The sequence below is a fragment of the Anabrus simplex genome, chromosome 14 (genome assembly GCF_040414725.1).
Source record: "Anabrus simplex isolate iqAnaSimp1 chromosome 14, ASM4041472v1, whole genome shotgun sequence".
Classification (NCBI taxonomy): domain Eukaryota; kingdom Metazoa; phylum Arthropoda; class Insecta; order Orthoptera; family Tettigoniidae; genus Anabrus; species Anabrus simplex.
In genome coordinates this window covers 22,637,676-22,654,917 of record NC_090278.1, presented here as the reverse complement: position 1 = coordinate 22,654,917, position 17,242 = coordinate 22,637,676, and the positions used below count along the sequence as shown (strand labels likewise).

The 17,242-nt window shown below is 42.3% G+C and overlaps 1 protein-coding gene across 4 annotated transcripts in view; it reads right to left on the bottom strand.

The window, feature by feature from the left end:
- Positions 1-17,242, bottom strand: part of LOC136885771 (gastrula zinc finger protein XlCGF57.1-like) — a 712,640-nt gene that overhangs the window by 559,003 nt on the left and 136,395 nt on the right. For all 4 annotated transcript variants that reach the window (XR_011018961.1, XR_011018963.1, XR_011018962.1 and 1 more), the window contains exon 2: positions 13,726-13,775. The gene's annotated coding sequence lies outside the window, so the exon portion shown is untranslated. The remainder of the gene's footprint in view (positions 1-13,725; positions 13,776-17,242) is intronic.

Here is a 17,242-nt window from a genome sequence, read left to right as displayed (position 1 = left end):
TAGTAGGTTCGAATCCCACTATTGGCAGCCCTGAAAATGGTTTTCCGTGGTTTCCCATTTTCACACCAGGCAAATGCTGGGGCTGTACCTTAATTAAGGCCACGGCCGCTTCCTTCGAACTCCTAGGCCTTTCCTATCCCATCGTCGCTATAAGACCTATCTGTGTCGGCGCGACGTAAAGCCCCTAGCAAAAAAATCTATCTGTCATCTGTAACACTTCTATATGCATTCATTTCGGCTAGGTATGTCTGTAATTTACAGCCGGAAGGGAATTCCACTAACTGGAAATCTGCGGAGTGTTACATGTCAGTTCTAACAAATATTTCGAGTCAATTGTACGTCGCCACAACACTGAGCGAGAAGGGGAAGTCAGCGTTCTCGCTCCCACGGCTCTGCTTTCTCACTCGCACACTTTGCCTCACAGGATGTCTTATTAGGGTACGAACATGCCGAGTGGATTACTCCTCACTCAGCGCTCATCACTCCTGTGTCTTCACACAGGAAGCTGAGAGATGCAAAACAAACCCATACATTTCAATAGTAGCGTTCATGCCGGCACTTCACTCATCCCTCTCCTCTCCGCTCCTCCCTCAAGAATCAAATCGGTTTGATTTTGGAGCGATGTTCTTCTTGAGCGCTGTTCTGTGATTGGTTGGCTCAAGGCCACGGCCGCCTACTCATAATATTATCGGCCTGCGTTCACTGAAGGTAAAATATCCATGTTGAATATTATCTTTATACTCGGTAAATTTAATCTTTCGATGAAGTACAGATTGCTTTATTGAAATGGAGAATAATATTATATTACTAGTGCTTACGTTATTGTAATGACCAGTTTTTCTTCAATGCAAATATGACTGACATGACAGCTGCTGTACTTCCATGATTTCATATTGCCTTCAATTCCTTTCAGCAAATATTGAAATGTCTGCATTATTCTTCTTCTTTTTCTAACGCCTTTTGCCACACGTTGTGGCGCCGCGGATGCGAACCGTATCACACATGTTGACTGACGTTGTTTTACGGATGGATGCCTTTCCTGACGTCAACCTTGTGTGGAGGGATGTAATTACTATTGCGTGTTTCAGTGGTAGTTTGTAGTATGGTGTGTTGTCTGAGTATGAAGAGGAGAGTGTTGGAACAAACGCAAATAACCAGTCCCGGAGCCAGAAGAATTAATGTCGCCAATAAAATCTCCGACCCGGCCGGGAATCGAACCCGGGATTCACTGAACCGAAGGGATCAACGTTGGCCCTTCAGCCAAGGAGTCGTATACTGAAATGTCTGCACTGACATTCTTCATTAGTCGTGACATTTCTGTGCGTCTTTCTTCACTTCTTGGTATAAATGATGGATTTCACCCAATCTCTGCCTTCTCTTATTAATTGGATGTGCGCTGTATCTTCTGTCAGAACTTGAAATCAAGTACAGTTTGCTTGCTATCATATGTTCATCATCACTTCTGCTACTATACTTAACTATTATGTATACTATTTTGCTTTACGTCGCACCGACACAGATAGGTCTTATGGCGACGATGGGATAGGAGAGGCCTAGGAATGGGAAGGAAGCGTCCGTGGCCTTAATTAAGGTACAGCCCCAGCATTTGCCTGGTGTGAAAATGGGAAACCGCGGAAAACCATCTTCAGGGCTGCCGACAATGGGATTTGAACCCACTATCTCCCGGATGCAAGCTCACAGCTGCGCACTCCTAACCGCACGGTCAACTCGCCCAGTACTATTATGTATACAGAGGAGTATGAACATTTTCACAAAACAAAATTACATTTAAAGAACACAACCCTATCTTCTCGTGAATGCTGCACAATCATAACTGGATGGAAAACTTTTCCTCATTAATGAAGAAAGAGCGAGGGTCTCCTACCCGGTATGTGCGCCTTTGAATGATGAGTGATGAGTGAAGAGCACTGCTATGAGCACTGAGTGAGGGGTAATCCACTCGGCATGTTCGTACTCTTAGGTGGCCCGATCTCTACTAAGTAACTCGCCTTGCTATTGGCCAGTGCTGGCTTGGCGGGCTGACACGCCTGAACTGAAGTTTACAGTACATTGGCCGACAGCGAATAGTACGATCCTGAAGTTGTGCCGAGCGGTTGTGTGGTGGGAGAGTTCCAGTCTCTGTAAGTATTTCCATCTTAAAGTATGAGTTATATCTGGTAACCTATCTAAAATGTTATTAAAATTGAACAGTTGGATACAATAACAGCATTAATAGATTTACGTTATTTTGATAAACAGAAGCAGGAAGTTTATAAATGTTCCAAGATAACAGTAGGCTAATATTTGGAATCAAACCGAACCTAATTTAAAGGGGTCACGAAATTTCTTTCACAGAGAATTTGATTCATCACTTAGCTAATAAGAAAGAGAGAGTTTTATTGTAAATGTTTTTATTGCATGAAGCAGGAATTGCCCAGGAAGTTATGATCGCTCGCTATAGGAGGACAGAAGTGGCAATTTTTCCCACTTGCGATCTCTCTTGTAGCGCTAAAGCCAGGTGTTTCAATTAAACACACAGGTTTTTAATGTACAATCATTCTATAGCATGCATATCTACTGCCCCAAGTAAACGAACCCAGGTTCGATTCATAGTCGGGTCGGCGATTTTTCCTTGCTCACGAGGGAACGGTAAGAAGTCGGACGGCGAATTTCGATTTGATTTTTACATATTCGTGAAGGTCTTTTTAAGTTGAAACAGGTAGTGGAAGCCTAATATTTCGCTGGTCTTTTTTAAGGGGGCATTTGGGAGCTCAAAGTTGGCGGTGCGCGCCCTGAATTGTACAGTAGAACCTATTATGCCGCTCTGGTTGGGACTTGGAGAGGATAAACGTTCCTCTACTTCACTAATACTTACCTTGGAGTGATGGCTGAGTTCATACAGAAATACGGTAACTCAAAAAACATTGCTTTGTGATAATACGTTCAGCGTTTTTTTACCGACTTACTGTTTGCTCTAATAATTAGTTTAGTTTAGTAATGTTTTATTTTACCTGGCAAGATTAAGGCCTTCATGCCTTCTCTTCTATCTAACCAGGAACTGAAATATACATATATTACACTGTATTACTTACAATAACTAGATCTAATACAAATTAAATTAATAATAATAGACTACAAGAATGGTGAGATTACATTAAGATGAAATAAATCAGATAGTCTATAAAGAGGATGAATTCTTAAAACTAATATCCTACATGTAAAAAAATGAGGCAGTACATAACATTTGATTTTAGAAACAAATCGGATAAGAATTTTAGACTCTCTACCAGGACATCCATAACAATAGAATAGTTGTAAGTAGCAGCATCAAGTTTATAGATGATCCTTACTGGTGCATAAAATGTCCCCAAAGTGTTTCCTTGAAAGTGCGAATAGCGCTTAACCTCTGATATTTTCGGGAAGGAGGTTCCACTCACGGCAGTCAATTACTGTGAATGATTTATCGTAGGTGGCAGTTCTATGGGTAGGTAAAGCAAAGATGGAATTACTAGTAGATCTGGTGTTAAGACTGTGATAAGAGGATAAGTATTTGAAATATGAAGTAAGGTAAAATGGCTGTGAAGAATGAAGGATTTTATAGAGATGGCATAAGGTATGCACAGTGCGACGGATTTCTAGTCGGGGCCAAGATAGGTGGTTATATGAAGGAGTTACGTGGTCATAGTACCGTATACAGACGTATCTCACACATGCACTTTGGCCACGTTGTAATCTGCTCAATAACTTGCCTCGAGCGTCTCTATAAATCGCGTCACAATAGTCGAAATGAGGGAAAACCAGACTTTCTACCAGCATTTTTTTTAGTTTTTCAGGAAATAAATATTTATACCCGCGCAGCATGTGCAATGCAGAGAATGTTTTCTGTGTGATGTTCGTGATATGCGTTTTCCAAGACATGTCATCATCGAAAGTAACGCCTAGGACTTTTACTGATGACATGAATGGTATGTTAGTATTACACAACCTTATAGATGGAATCTCTGGTCGATTGACCTTCGCGAGTAGTTTCGGGTATCCAAGGATGATGGCTTGCATTTTTGCTGGATTTAACCTAAGACCACATCTCAAAGACCAAGAAGAAAACGATGTTAGATCCTGATTGATTTTGTCTATGGCCGAAAATATTAGATTTTGAGGTGTATGGAGGTACATTTGTACATCATCAGCATAAATATGGTATTTGCAGTGCGTTGGGTTTTGGGAGACATCATTAATGTAAATAGAAAAACGAAGGGGTCCTAACACCGACCCTTGGTGCACACGACACTGCACAGACCGCCAAGTTGATTTGTTTATTCTATCTGTAACACACTGCCGACGGCCATACAGGTAGGAATACAACCAAAGGAGGGCGCTGTCAGAGAAATGGAGGGAATACAATTTCGAGAGCAAAATGTCAATGTCAACAGAGTCAAAAGCTTTGCTCAAATCTAGGAGTATTAAAACTGTCACTTCCTTGTTGTCCATAGCTTCTCGGATGTCTTCTGTGACCTTCAGTAGTGCCGTTGTAGTACTGCGTGCTTGACGAAAACCAGATTGTAGTGGGTCAAATAAGTTGTAAGTCGTCATTTAGTCTGTTATTTGTCTATGAGCGATGAACTCTAGCGCTTTGGATAAAGCAGAGAGTATGCAGATGGCTCTGTAGTCAGATGGTTCAGAAGGGGAAGCTACATGCTGGGACACGTCAGCGCTCACGGCCAGCGGCTGCCCTGCCTCGTCTTCCTTCTCCACTCCTTCGGTTCTCCTCTGTCCCCCACTACATACGGCTGCCAACAGTTGTGTATAATTATGAGACGGCGAGTCCTATTCTATTCGGTCAAGTTCTCCACGACTGATGGCTATTCCACAAACAGGAGATCGCATTGGATTCTTTACTTTGTTATGGCCCCTTGCAACATTATTGCAGATCTTATTAATGCCTACGGTGTTAATATTCAGGAAGCTACAGAGCTTTCTGATGAAGAGCAAACCATGTATATAGGCTACAAATAAATACAACGTTTGATGCAATTTTGGAGGGAAAATGCGAATTTATTCAGGAGGAAGAAGCCATTTTCGTTGATTCAGAAGACGAAGATGGCGTTGAGGAGGGGAGAAGAACACCGAAAAAACGCAAAAACGGAGATGAGTTTAACGAAGATAACAAGTCTTGTGATGGCCGAGGAAGACCCCGTAAGTCAGTGGAAAATTATGATTCCGAATCTTTCTTGGACATGTATCAAAAATAAAGGAACGAAGACCTATGTACGCCCTACGGAAGTATAAGAAGACTCGGAGACAAATTTATGGAATCGTGAACCACGTTGAACACAATGGAGAATTTAGGAAATGTGCAATGGTTGGAGCTTATGTGAAAGAAGAGTTCACCAAGGCAAGGATGCGTTATTTATATGTCACAAAATTGGACATTGAGCGTTGGATTGGTGAGGGTAGAGAATTGTATTGCCCCAAACACTCTCTCCAAAGCGACTCATACTTGACAAACCTTAAAAGGCGTTTGAAAATTCGGTTCCGAAAAGTAACTAAACTAGTCACTAAAACGTTTAAAACAGACGAAGAAGTACGACACGAAGTGGCTAAAATGTTTGTAACATTCATTAATGAAGTGCAAGAAAAGAAAGAGATCCCGGAGGCCAATATCTGGAATTCGGACCTGTCCCGATTTGAGTACGAAATGGCAAAACAGAGAAGTTATGATTTTCATGGTGTGAAAGACGTTCTTGCTACGCTTGTTTGCCGAAATAGTTTTACGCACTCTTTACGAACTCTTCTTTCACATAAGTTCGAACCATTGCACATTTCCTAATTTCTCCATTTGTTCAACGTGGTTGACGATTCCATAAATTTGTCTCCGGGTCTTCTTATACTTCCGTACGGCGTACATAAGTCCTCGTTCCTTTATATTTTGTTACATGTCCAACAATGATTCGCACACAGTGCAATGTCACATTTCTAAAGCCGGAGAAATGGGACATTTGTTCTTGATCGTTTTCCAAGAAATTAATGGAAAGTTTGGACCTAGAGTACAAGAAAGTAGCAATGCCTACATGGATACCTTTAAATATGTCGTAATTGATTGTTCATCTTCCGGGAAAATTGGGAAAGGGCATGTACGTGACTGGTTTCAAAACGTTTTTCATCCGCAGTTACAGGAAGACGGAAGAAATCTTCTTCTCATAGATTCATTCAGTGACCAGGGCAAAAATGCACAACTTGCATCCCTGACGAACAAACATGTACGAATTGAATACATACCGAAAGGAACTACGTATCTTTGCCAGCCGTGTGATCTTGGACTCTTCCTACAACTAAAATGTTTAGTCCGTCGAATGGAAAAATTTGCCGAGTAAGGAATCAACACGGCCAGTCAAAATTAAAACCCAAAAACAGACTTTTCATTATAACTAGTCAAATACTAGCGCATAACCAATTACAAGCTGATTGTTTTGTACCAATGCTGAAATATGGTTGGAAAGTGGGGGGTTATTCCATTAATGACAATATACCCCAACTCCATACTGTCTCGTAAGCGAATTTTCATGATTTGACTGATAAAAATTGTGCTGGAAATGATTGTACCAATTTTTCGTTTATAAGGTGCGCACATTGCAGTCTTGTGTTTTGTTATTCACATTTTGTGTTAGATTTTCACTACCATGCCATGTACAATGAGACAATACCAGACTGTATTAGAATAAAGTCATTTTTTGAACACTTTGAATGATGCAGCTAATATTTGATTATGTATTATTTGTATGTTAAGTAGTGATTTGTAAACCATTTTATTGTTTATTTATTCCATAATGAATTCATCTTTGTAAATAAAATGTCCCAACTAACGTCAGTCTTCACCCGCAATCCCGTGTACACAACTGTAGGCAGCCGTATGTAGTGGGGGACAGAGGAGAACCGAACGAGTGGAGAGGGAAGGCGAGGCAAGACCTCTGACGTGTGCCGGCATGTACTGTACAATTCACTGCGCGCACCGCCAACTTTGAGCTCCCAAATGGCCCCTTAAAAAGGACCAGCGAAAAATTAGACTTCCACTACCTGTTTCCGCTTAAAAAGACCTTCAGGGATATGTAAAATTCAAATCGAAATTCGCCGTCCGACTTCGTACCGTTCCCTCGTCAGAGTTAGATGTTCGAATTGTGTTCAAGATCTTCCGTCCGACAAAGTGTTAGGTTCGATCAATGGTCAGGCCGGGGATTTAAATGAGTCTTAACCTCTTTCACTAGGCAAGTAGAACGAACATAGGTTTTTCCCAGATCTAAACAAAAGTGTTTAGTCTCTGAGTAATATCAACAATATTGTAAGCCAGTGGCGTGCACTGAACCCCATCTATCCCAGCGCTGCTGGGGTAAAGAACTTTGTATTGAAATTTTCTAATTATTCCTTAGAACGCTTTTTATAATGTTTAAAAAATTGCGAATATCTAAGCCAAGCCAAGTACAGCTGTCTCGACAGTCCACTCGCACTACCGCAGTTCACTTGTAGCTTCCTCGAGGCGGAACTGTGCCCCCTCCCCCGAGAGTAATTTACGGCGACAGGCCAGCTAGCCTAGATAAAGGGTTTTAGTTTTGTTGAGTGACAGAAGCCACAGGACGACTGCTGTCTGTGATTAGGCTAAATAAATATTAATTGAAGCTCTAAAATAGGTAGACGTGTCGATTATGAAAGTGTGTACAGTTTTGGTGATATTTATTTGTATGTGTATTACATTGTTTGGTGACCAATTGGACTACGATTTATATTCACAGAGAAGAAAAGCAAAGAAATCGCATTTTCAATTCTGGGGTAGGTCTTCCTCGAGTTTTAATATCTTACTCTTCATTTAGGGTTAAACTTTTAACCTCTTCAGTGGCACGCCTGAGAATTTCTCGGGTACTGTAATCTCTTTGGAAAATGTTTTCCAGCATTCTCAGCAGAGGGCGGAAAGATTTCCAGCTGTATTCATGAAGCTTTTGCGCCCGCCTGGTGGCCATGATCGTTAAGGCGCTGAAGTCTAAAACGGTCTAACACCGAGGTTAGCCGGTTCGAGTCCCGTTGGTCGAAAAAATTTTCACCATCAGAATGTTGGCCGGCAGGGTAGGGGAGGTGGTGGTATACAATTTCTAATCACTAGATTGCGTGCCAAAAGCCTGGATTAAATTCCAAACCTCTCCGCAGTGCTCATATGGAGTGAGGGCATATGACGCTGTTGATGGTGATTCGTCCATCGGATGGGGACGTTAAGCCTTGAGCAGACCCCTTGGTGCTATTCGACAGGAGTAGGCTATGTGCCGGCACCGGGTTTCACCCTCTCCCTACTATCATATATCACGTCATTCATTTCATCTCTCATTAACTCCTCTGATGAGGTTGACGCCACGACAAATTCATCTCACCTCATACCCGACCCCGTAGGGAAACGGGACAAGGGTTGGACAAACATTCATGAAGCTTTTGGCCTAAAATATGCCTTATCTTCTCTACTTTACATATACAATCTCTGGCCAGCTGACATGACCCTTGGACGAGGTAAACAGAAATGGCGAGCGCGAAACGGTAGAGAAGTTTGTCTGAAGACAAAATAAGGAACTACATCAAAGATAAATCTCTAAGTGACATTAATATTTCTGATAGCAGCGATAATGATTCTATTGATTCTTCAGATGATGACCTTCTTAGTAATTCTAGGGAAAGTGCAGAACATATTACGTCAGAAGTTAAGGTGATGGTAGATACTAAATATACATTCGTGTGGAAAAAGTGTAAACCTGGAGTTAGTATGCGACCTGATATAATTACATTTACGGGAAATCCTGGTGTGAGGGTTGGATTATTACCAGAGGTGAGTGCGATTGACTGTTTTGAACTGGTTATAATGTATAACGGATGAAGTTGTAAATTTGACAATGAACGAAAAAAATTCATTGGCCCTATGCCAAAAGTGCGTTGAAAAACGTGTAAATAAATCTCCGCATGCAAGGGCACAGTTTTGAAGAAAACTCTTACATCATTTGGAAATGTATTGCGTTAGTATTGTTGATGGGAATAATACAAAAGCCTGAAATAAAAATGTATTGCTCACAGGACAGTATTCTCAAAACACCAACATTTTATGAAACCATATCAGAGGCCTACTGTAAAAAGTGTAAATAGAGTGTAAGGTAAAATTTTATTAACCTTGAATGATATATGAATGTGTTCTCTTAATAATTGTTACTCATTCCTTGCTTCCTAAAAATAAATAATTTCCTCCAAAAAACCTCACTTTTCTGGCACAGCAGGATTGCCAAAACTTGCCACTGAAGGGTTTGATAGTTAAAAAAGGAAACTGCACTGAGTTAACAATACTCATGTGTTGTTAGAACTTCTGTTATCGCGATCGGTGGACAACAAATAAGACAGACTGGTCTGCAATGCATGCAGACCGCTAGAGCGGAGTTGGCGGGCTCCTTATAGCGCAAACGCAGGGGGAAGCGGATTCAAAGCCTTATGGCCAGATACCACAGCAGTGTCCTGGTAATCCCAAGAGAGGGAAGCGGAATCATACGACATTATCATGTGAAGAGAACCGGGGCGGGGCTGCAGTCCTGCAGACCAGCCACTTAATCCGCCACTGGTAGAGTGTGTGTTCCGATAACCGCAGACAAATATTTAGGTTGTCCTGCGTGAACACAGAGTTAAGCGCGAATGGTTGTCTGTGATGGTGGTATATAGTGAATTTTGTAGTGTTCCTCTTGGATTATAGGTGAAGGTTTTGCAAGTTCTGTGGCATTCTTCATGAATATAACGTATGTTATACGTCGTGACAAATATTTTCCCTCGTTTGACATTGATGCACGTACACCCAGTATGCGAGTGAAACTATAAAACATCAACGACGGTAAAATACCGGTTAAATTTTGCTGATTAGTTTAGTCTTTTTAAGTAAAAAACAAATAGTTAGTCCCAGTGTATTTTTGTGAAAACCGTGACTGTACTATCACGAAGCGTCACCGGATGAAACTGTAAGTACATTGTTTAAAATCTGCTAGGCCTATAGGTTAAGTTAGGATGGTGTCGTCACTGCCGTGAATATCAATTTGGAAGAATGTGCGAGCGTGTGGTTGAAAATATTCTTGAAAGATCCTTCACAGGTAGACCTTTCCACGAAAAATGCAGCCTTATAAAATGGTAATGTTGACTTTAGAGAGTGTAGTGGGGCTACGATTGTTCATATTAAGAAACCGTTTTGCAGCCGGGGTAATGAATATGTTCACCGATCGCCACTGCTGTAAGCTACTCTATAGTGCTATTAAAACAATGTGCGTGTTCTGACAGCTCTCAGCGTGGTAGTAGGAGGTGGCAGTTACTATGGCGACCAGTACACGCCTCCCGTTTAAGCCAATCCCAGCTCGACATGCACTCTCCCTTTTCCTACCTCCGCTGTCTTACAGCTTAGGCCGCTATTAGCCGTGGGCGACTAGTGGCGCAACTAGTTACTCTGGCGAGTCACGGACCATTGGATCAAATGGAGCCTATTAGCCGCGGGCGACTAGTGGCGCAACTGAGCAACTAGTTGCCGGCCGTCATTTGAGCCGGCGACTGCTCTGGCGACTTTTAGTTGCTCAACTGCGTTACGGGGTATTGCAGTAAATGTAGCCTATTAGCCGTGGGCGACTAGTGGCGCAACTAGTCGCCGGATGTACCTCTCCGCGCATACGGAAACATCACTCAAGTTCGTGTTCTCACACCAGCTTGACGTAATGCGGACGATGGAACGCAATTGAATCAGCGATCCACCTAACCATTATCTTTTTCTTCATTACCTTGTTTGGTCTCGTGCTGTGGCAGAGTGAATATTTACTTATTGTGATAGTTTATTTATTGAACATGGAGACATCAAATAAACTACAACAGCAAATGAAGGAGATGGCAAAATAATTTGAAAGTCAAATAAATAATGAAGACCCTTTTTGACTTAGAATGAAAACCGGTCACTTGGGATCCCAGAACTGAAGCTTAGGCCTACACTGACAAAATAAAAACACTGAATTCTTGGAACAGCATTTTAAAGAACTTTAGGTGAGTATTATATATTTTTTTGCTAGTGGCTTTACGTCGCACCGACACAGATAGGTCTTATGGGGACGAGGGGATAGGAAAGGGTCAAGAGTTGGAAGGAAGCGGCCGTGGCCTTTACTAAGGTACAGTCCCAGAATTTGCCTGGTGTGAAAATGGGAAACCACGGAAAACCATCTTCAGGGCTGCCGACTCTGGGATTCGAACCCACTATCTCCCGAATGCAAGCTCACAGCTGCGCGCTCCTAACCGCACAGCCAACTCGCCCGGTGTGTGAGTATTATAAAACGTTTACTACTCTTATATGGAAATACAGTAGGCTACGTAATGCCCATGTAAATTCTATAATCGTTTACATTTACAAGTACCATTGATCCATTATATGGCTCTATTAGTGAATTACAGCTGAACTGGGAAACACTTGTTTAGTCCTATGTCGTTTCCCGTTATTTCTTCTTTTATGTGGCCAAGCAGTTCGCAAAATGACGACTTTGACATGCGCAGGTAATTGAAAAATGTACTATCCTCATTTAGATCATCAAACAATGTATAATATAATCCTCTAGTCAGCCGAAAAACAAATATAGGATGTTTCCGCACTTTCCTAACCCTTCGGTTTTTCCATTATAATAGAAGAGCAAGAAGAAGAAGTTCTTCGTCGGACGCCATTCTCTGAACTGACTATTCCCCGGTATGAACCGAGCAAGTATTCACAAGTTGCGCCACTGATCGCCCGGTACTTAAATCCACTGGCAACTAGTTGCGCCACTAGTCGCCCACGGCTAATAGCGGCCTTAGAGTGGCGGTCGGTCCGAGTTCCACGTTGCCAATATAGTACACCGTAGCGCATGTGACTGGGCTAACAATGTCTACTTTGAGTCATATAATTATCTGTATAGCGTGTTTTTGAAATTAGCTAAATATTATAGTGCGATTGTGTTCGTGTTAATAAGTGTATCGTTATCGAGGCTGGCGTTCTAGTGTAGTGTAAATTTTAGTATTGTGTAGTATAGTGTCATTTTAACACCATCTCATTTACTGAACTCAAAATGTTGCAACCCGTTCAGAGCGCCGATAAACGTAAACGAGGGCGACCTAGAATTCATTCGCCTAGAAAAAAAGGCAAGGGTAATGGGGAGGCATGGCTTCGCTATTCGTGGTCAAGCTCGCGATATGGTATGTGCCTTACGGGAATATTTTGAGGCTGAAAGGGAAAATGGAGGCCCACTGATAGACGTTAACAAAGTTGTAGAAAGAACAGCAGCAGCTTTATAAATTTCCCAAGATACAGTAATTAGAATAGGGAAAGAAAAAGAGAAAGAAAAGGAGCCTTGGGAAAAAGGTGAAGGCGCAAGAGAGGGAGTGGATGTATCTGCACCATCACATGGCGGGTTATCAACACTGGGCAAAACCCGACACCATGACAAACGTGTGACCAGTATGGATGATTTCCAGGAAGGAGCAATTCGACGGTTAGGACAGGAGGGGGGGGGGGGGGGTCGAAATGGTCCGACCGTTAGGACAGGATGTGGGGTCTAACTGGTCCGACGGTTAGCACAGGGGTTAGGGTCAAACCGGTCCGACGGTTAGCGCAGGGGTTAGGGTCGAGCTGGTCCGACGGTTAGCACAGGGGTTAGGGTCGAGCTGGTCCGACGGTTAGGACAGGGGGTGGGCTAGAACTGGTCCGACGGTTAGGACAGGGGGTGGGGTCTAACTGGTCCGACGGTTAGCACAGGGGTTAGGGTCGAGCTGGTCCGACGGTTAGGACAGGGGGTGGGCTAGAACTGGTCCGACGGTTAGGACAGGGGGTGGGGTCTAACTGGTCCGACGGTTAGCACAGGGGTTAGGGTCAAACTGGTCCGACGGTTAGCGCAGGGGTTAGGGTCGAACTGGTCCGACGGTTAGGACAGGGGGAGGGCTAGAACTGGCCCGACGGTTAGCACAGTGGGTGGGCTCGAACTGGTCCAAAGGTTAGGAAAGGTGGTGGGCTCGAACTGGTCCAACGATTAGGAAAGGGGGTGGGCTCGAACTGGTCCAACGGTTAGGAAAGGGTGTGGGCTCGAACTGCTCGAACTGGTCCGACGGTTAGCACAGGGGGTGGGGTCCAACTGCTCCGGCGCTAAAATATTGAAGAAGCCTTACCATCTTCTCATATATTATACCAACTGTTCCAAAAAATGACAGCACAATATAGTAAATTCATGCAGCGGCCTTTCGTTCGGGCTTCTCAAATGACGTATACATGTGCTTTAGGTTAGCAAGTTTTGACCCGATTGTGTCTTGTCACCTTTTGAATAACTAAATTCCTCAAAAACCGACTAACTTAAAGCCCCTCTCACTTAACATGGAAAGCATTGGACAGTTCTACTCGTACTGCACTTCTCTGGGAGGAGGCTTGTTCTGTGAATGAAAAGGACGAAATACTAGCCCGGGTCGCAAAAAGGAAAGCGGTAAGAGTTCTGTTCCCTTATCAAAACAAAATGAAATAAGGGAATTTGAAATTCTTAAAAACACAAATCGCATCCTTAAAGGTGACATTAGCAGCAGTTTGCAACCAAAATGAGCAAGCCGGACATGGCCAAAAACAGAACAATTGTTCCACAATGAAGGCTATTTTTTAAAAAGAAGAGAAAAATGTCCCATCACATTCCTTACCTGTTGCCAAGCCTGATGTAGGGGAAGCTCACGTCCTCGTGGTCTCTTTGCTGCAACAGAGAGAACCAGCAGTTAGTGGCACTGTGGATTGTCAATATCCGACATGGAGGCCTGTATTGTATATTTATCTAGATGTTTATGTTAAATGACCCATTGGCTTAACGAGTTAAGTTATTCTAAGTGAATCCTCGCCCATCATTCTTTGGAACTCCGATGTCTCCGTTGTTGAGTGACTGAAGCCACAGGACGACTACTGTCTGTGATTACGCTAACCAAATATTAACTGAAGCTCTCGAATTGGTGAACGTATCGATCATGAAAGTGTGTAGGCCTACAGTTTTCGTGTTATTTATTTGTATGTGTATTACATTGTTTGGTGACCAATTGGACTACGATTTATATTCACAGACAAAAAAAGCAAAATCATCGCAGTAAAGGCCATGAAGGCCGTAAGAGTGTTGGAACGTAAATGCATCCACTATCCGTAACCTCGACACTTGGTGGGGTAGAGTGATCAGCTCTATGCCGCCAGCAAATACTTATGTTTGGTGTAGGCTGAGTGAACCTCAGGACCATATGCACCATATGCACCACCGGAAGTGGAAATCTCGTTTCTTAAAGGTTTCAACTTCCTGAGGGGGAATCATATTAACCCTAGAACTGCTTCAGGTTTAGCTATCAAATACTGACGTAATTTTTCTCAACGCACTGAATGAAATAAACCAGTGTCTGAAAGCACGTACTTCTGATATAGTTAAGAAAGTCATTTTCATTATTTTGAACTAATCATAAAAATTACATCAATAACAAATTATTAACTTGTCTGCACATAAAATTTGTCTCAAGAATATGATACAATTTTCTTTTTCGTGTGGCTATTTCTAGCTGAGTGCAGCCCTAGTAGGCAGACCCTCCGATGAGGGTGGGCGGCATCTGCCATGTGTAGGTAACTGCGTGTTATTGTGGTGTGTGAGTTGCAGCGATGTTGGGGACTGCACAAACACCCAGCCCCGATTGGAATTAACCAATGAAGGTTAAAATCCTCGACCTCACCGGAAAGCAAACCCGGGACCCTCTGAACCGCCTTCTGACCGCAACTTTGCAGGTTCGATCCTGGGTAAGTCCGGTGGTATTTGAAGGTGTTCAAATACGTCAACCTCGTGTCGGTAGATTTACCGGCACGTAAAAGAACTCCTGTGGGACTAAATTCCGGCACCTCAGCTTCTTCAAAAACCGTAAAGGTAGTAATGGAACGTAAAGCCGATAATATTATATAATAATAATAATAATAATAATAATAATAATAATAATAATAATAATAATAATAATAATAATAATAATAATAATAATAATATATTCTACGTATCAGTATCGTATGACATTTTCTCGTAAATACATCGTTTAACAGCATAACAACGAACGGTTTTAGTTTCTACACTGTTAACACACAACAATTTGTCTACTATTTTGTTTAGAAATTCTTTCACTGATACTCTAATTACGCAAAGTCTTCCAACACTGTTTCATCACAGTCTCTTTCTTCCTCATTATATCGGTTTATTGCCGTAGTTGCCTCGAGTTATCTTTCATTCTCCTGGTATAACTTAAATGCAGTGGCGGCTCGTCTGGGAGGCGCTAAGGCGCGCGCCCCCCACGGGGTTCCATTAAAATGGGGAATTTTAATCTTAAATGTTAACAAGGGAAATATTTTACTATAAGATTATTATCAAGGGCGCGAGTTGAACTGTACCGCGGCCCGATACGCTGCTGGCCAAGGATCATGCTGGCCCAGCGCAGGAGGGCGCTCTTCCATAGCGGACCAAAAGCTCCGAGTCTCGCTTGACTGGCCTTGAGGGAGCCAATCAGAGGCACGGTAGAGATGTGCTGTTCTAACGGAGAATCCGGCGCGTTTCTGCCGCGGCCCATCGTTCCAGCCAACCTACCCGAAACATTGGTGATTTGATTTCTATTTAACAGGGGTCAATTTGTGTCATTTCTCTCCTAAAACTAGGAACTATTTTACTGAAGCACTTATCTGAGTTAAATATGCCAGTAAATATTTAAAATAGTCTTGTAATTTTTAGGATTATTAACTAACGAAACGAGTAATGACTGTAACTACTGTCTCTTCGCACTTGACTCATGTTGGCCATACTCACTGGAGAGCGCGATGTTTAGCTTTGTGTTGATGAATGATCTCGTGAGGTGACTGTGACGAGGTGAAATTAGGAGAAAGGTTGTTATTTATATGTAGGCGTAGTGTTATGTTTGCACTTCGTACAGTATGATTACCGTCGAACATATTAAAGAACTTACGTTTTCTTCTCTTTCTATCGAGAAGAAAGTCGAACTGAAGGAGTGCGGTAGGCCGACACCAGACTTCTCGTTGAAAAAATCGGAGATCAAGAAAAATGAAAATAGGGCTTTCCAAAGACAAATTAATTCTCCTGACGTATATAACAAGAACCCGTGGATATGTGGAAGTGATATCTCAGAAACCTTTTACTGCTTTCCTTGCCTGCTATTCTCCCGCTCTAGGAAAGGAGATAAATGGATCACCACAGGGGTAAGTGATATCAAGCATATTAATGAGAAAATTAAAAAGCATGAAAGATCCCAAGAACATATCACTAGTACTATGGACTTTGAAATGCTTGGTAAAGTCAATGTCGTGTCTTGTTTAAGTGATCACTACAGTGAAACTATTCGTAAACATAATTCGATCGTGGACAAGAACAGGCAAATATTAAAGAGACTCATCACTTGCGTACGTTTTTGTGCGGAATTTGAATTGCCGCTCCGAGGCCACAATGAAGAAGATAATTCTTTAAATCCAGGTGTATTTAAGGGATTAGTTAACTTCACGGCTGATCTGGATAGCGTAATGAAGCAACACTTAGAAACAGCTAGTGTATTTAAAGGAACGTCAAAGATAATTCAAAATGACATTTTAAGTTGCATGCTGGCAGTGTGTAGGGAGGAAATATCTGAACAGATTAAAGAGGCTGAATTTCTTGGTATACAGTGTGATGAAACAACCGACATCTCGAACCATTGTCAGTTGGTCATTGTTTTAAGATACCTTCACGACGGCTCGGTACATGAAAGATTCTGGGGATTCTTTTATCCTTCTGACAAATCGGCGAATGGAATAACAGAAACCTTACTGGAACAGATTAATCCCCTGGTAGGCCATTCTCGCGATAAGTTGATTGCACAGAGCTATGATGGAGCTCATGTTTTTAGCGGCTCTCTTGGTGGAGTTCAGGCAAAGGTTCGTGAGCACTATCCGTACGCATATTATGTGCATTGCTATGCCCATAAGCTTAATCTTATCATGGAACAATCAACAAATCATATTCCTAAAGTGAGGATTTTCTTTTCAAATTTATCAGCGATACCTGCATTCTTTTCGAATTCGTCTCAGAGATCGGATTTCCTCGAAAATATCGTTAAGAAGAAAATGCCGAAAGTTGTACCCACGCGCTGGAATTATAACATAAGAACTGTGAACGTG